Source organism: Physeter macrocephalus, chromosome 1, assembly GCF_002837175.3.
Source record: "Physeter macrocephalus isolate SW-GA chromosome 1, ASM283717v5, whole genome shotgun sequence".
NCBI lineage: Eukaryota > Metazoa > Chordata > Mammalia > Artiodactyla > Physeteridae > Physeter > Physeter macrocephalus.
Genome location: NC_041214.2, coordinates 51,702,700 through 51,706,511, shown reverse-complemented (window position 1 = coordinate 51,706,511; position 3,812 = coordinate 51,702,700). Strand labels below are relative to the sequence as shown.

Here is a 3,812-nt window from a genome sequence, read left to right as displayed (position 1 = left end):
CATTCTTCAAGACCTATTGTAAATTCCAATTCTTGCTTAAAGTGTTCCCTGATTCTTCCATCAAAAAGTTGAACTCATATAACACCTTGTTTTTGATTCTCTTCTCAACACCTGCTGCCCTATATTATAATCTCTGCATACACTTCTTCACTGCCCTCTATTATACAATTCTTGGGCATCTGTAGTACATCTTAATTATCGTTGTAACTTTCACAGTGCTTTTTCAATTCTCCATATCTGTTGAAGAAATGAGTGAATATATAATATAGCCTAAGTATTAAGGCTATATTATGAGGGTAAGGGATTTTTCATACATTTTTTACTCACTTAATGGATATAAAGCATTATACTATATAAATGCTAGAGCAGAGAGAAAACTTTCAAATTTCTGGATCATGGTAAATATTGCCATAGGATAAGTGTATTTCAGATTCAACTATTGTTAAAACTTTTTATCTGTTAATTCAGAATATACAAAGATGATATAATTTATATTTCAGATTCTAAAGATGCAACACAATTACACTGGCTTTACAATTTATTATTATACAGGGTTAATATTTTCAAAAGAAAAAGTAGAATTTCTTCCTTAATATACCACAGACACTGCCTTAGGAATGCTTCCATTATTGTCTATCATGGTTTGGGATCATTAAAGGTGCCCTGTACAAGTTACAATATACATTAATTATTTTCTTAAAACATGAAAGTAAAAAAATCCATAATTATTATGGGATTTGTGAACTTTGGACACACACCAAATTGATTTCCCGTGCTCAGTAAGAGTCAACATGATGGTTCGGAATTTTCAGCTACAGAGAATTAACCCTTTTGGGGTACTAGGTTGATCTATAAGTGCAATATTATAATAATCATAAGAACTTTAAAAGCTAAAGCTTGAGAAAACTTGTTGCATAATCAAAAAGAAATTGGCTATAATCTGTAATATTACAAAAACTTTTAGACTAATAGAACATTAAAAGATCTTGGCTAACATAATTTTCAATATTAATTTCTCTTCCAGTCAATTCTATTGCCAGAAAATATAACTTTTAAGTAGTTCTGACTAACTATAGTCATTTAATTCAATAAACTTTTAAAAAATAGTGCTTGAGAAATCTATGTTAACTATAGAAAAATTCCCCCATCTTTGTCTACCAATCTAAGTTTAAGAAAAGAACCAAATAGTATTATAATTTCCTAAGGAATATTTTCTATGATATTCTTTTCTTTTGACACCTATAAATTCTTCCACTGAAGTCATGGAAAATGTATGTCTATAGGGAAATTAAAACTATTAGACTTAATATCCATTATATGCATTTGAGAGTCCTATTTTGCCATAATATTCACTGGTTTCTTAACATTCCTGATACTCTTTCATGCCAGGAGTTAATCAGTGCAAAAATCAAGGAAAGTTTGAATATGTTCTTAACCCTCAGGTTACATACTCTAATGCTATTCTCTTTTCTAAGTGTCTTACTTCAAAAGATATAAGCACACAACCTAGACTGCTTCAGATGGTCTAGGTTGAAATAAATGTAAATATTGTCTCTATGTTTATCTATGGAATTACCTCTCTAACATACGTGTGGAATATAATACAGCCTGACTGCAGATCATGATTCTATTCTCAGAGTGCCTATTTACCGAATTACTAATTGTAAAGTAAGAGTGTAACAACAAACTGAGAAACCAGGTTTTGCATGGATGGTCTTTATATCACTTTAGAAAAGCTTATGGGTGATGTTCTTTACAAATTTAAATATGTTCATAATTTAGAAAAAATGTATCCCCATGGTTCCTGAAGAGAGAACTGAAATTGCAAGATTGTGGAAAAGCATGTATAATATGACAACAAAGACTGTTGCCCAAAATATTCTCCTATGCTTTTACTAGAGTTTCCACTAGCTTTTGCCATCCACCTTATGTCATGAGTATTTGTAATGTGAACATGCAAACACCAGATCAAAAACACTGAGGTCTGGTGGAGTAGTCTCCAGAGTGCGGCACGAGTACTGCTGGCATTATACAAGATAATATTAGGGGGTATATTAACAACATTTTGTATTTTAATAGATACATATTTATGTTAAAGTATATTAAACTCATTACTTTATAATTATTCCTCCTTGGGTCAAGCTTCCTTTTTATATAAATTTAAGTTTAAAAATTGAGTGCATTTAAAGAAAATATTAGGTAACCACAGTGTACGTGCTTCTGACAAAAGTCATGATGGAGGTTTGGGACTCTCTGGTAAGCAGAAAAGTGAGGTGGAAAGGTTGGGTTCAGGTAATAGTGGTTCTGGTTCTAGCTCAGTCACTAACTAGCTGTCCCACCTTAGCCAAGTTAGACTTCTTTGAGCGTCTATTCCTTATCTGTAAAGAGACTGTTGCTCTTTCCCTCTAAGAAGCCGGCTGAGGCTGCTTGTACAGCCATGGCCAAGATTAAGGCCCGAGACCTTGGAGGCAAGAAGGAGGAGCTGCTGAAACAGCTGGAGGACCTGAAGGTGGCGCTGTCTCGGCAGCGCGTCGCTAAAGTGACAAGAGGCGCAGCTTCTAAACTCTCCAAGGTCCGAGGTGTTAGCAAATCCATCGCCCATGTTCTCACCGTCATCAACCAGACTCGCAAGGAGAACCTCAGGAAATTATATAAGGGCGAGAAGTATAAACCCCTGGAACTGTGCCAGGTGACGCCGGCTGAACAAGCCCGAAGGGAACCTGAAGGCCAAGAGGCAGCTGCGGAAGGAGCCACACCCACCGTGGAAGTGCGTGATCAAGGCCTGATCATCCAGGCGTCAATAAAACACGAACATACTGGCAAAAAAAAAAAAAAAGAGAGAGAGATTGTTGGGGTTGGCCTCTAAGATCCACTCCAGCACCACCATTAGATGACGTTATGTTCCCTTGTCAAATGCATTATACGCCAATCTCTGTAAAACAAAAGCAAGCATTGTTAAGACTTTATACACGATGTGCTCACTTAAACTAGTCAGGGAAGTTAGTGGAGCTAATGTGGAATTTTTTGAGGTTAAAACACCCTAGATTAGATCAATCCTTTGAAAGATTGGATATAAACTTGATTTTGCTTAGTAACTTTACTTTTTTTGCACATGGGAGGGATTCCAAGTACCTTCGGATTCTCTCATCTATATGGTGGCCAAATAGCAGAGAGTTTTATGTGCCATATTTCACATGTGTTAGTATTCTAATCTGGGAGTAAGAAGCCTGGATATCTATGATGCAGTCAGATGAAGGATTTGAGTAAAATCAGTCATGGAAGAAAAATACACCATTATTAGATGGATAAAATGATAAATACTAGCGTAAGGTAAAGAGTTGTGTTTTAAGAAACGGGAGGAGCCTGAAGCTTTAAGATTACATAAAATAGCTGGTCTGGTTTCTGGTTTTAATTTTTCACTCTGAAAATAGAAAACATGTTAACAAGATGCCCATTTTCAGGGGTAATACAATTTGAATCCCAAATTAGCACTACGTGCATCTACTAAACTGTCTTGAATTAGTTCTCTACACAATGGCTCCAGAATACTAGTTAAAACCAAAATCTGACCTGGAATACCAAAAAGCATTCAATGCGGAAAATCTCTACCAAGTAATATTTTCATGGCCAGGCTCCTTGTTATCGAAAATAATCTATAGTTTGAGAAATAAACCACCTTTTTCTTTCTTTTTTTTTTTTTTTTTTTTTTGCGGTACGCGGGCCTCTCACTGTTGTGGCCTCTATTGCGGAGCACAGGCTTCGGACGCGCAGGCTCAGCGGCCATGGCTCACGCGCCCAGCCGCTCCGCGGCA

General features: G+C 36.1%; 1 pseudogene; it reads left to right on the top strand.

Annotated features, from left to right (window-relative positions):
• Positions 1 to 2,261: 2,261 nt before the first annotated feature.
• LOC102982162 (60S ribosomal protein L35-like) lies at positions 2,262 to 2,786 on the top strand (annotated as a pseudogene).
• The last annotated feature ends 1,026 nt before the right edge of the window (positions 2,787 to 3,812 follow it).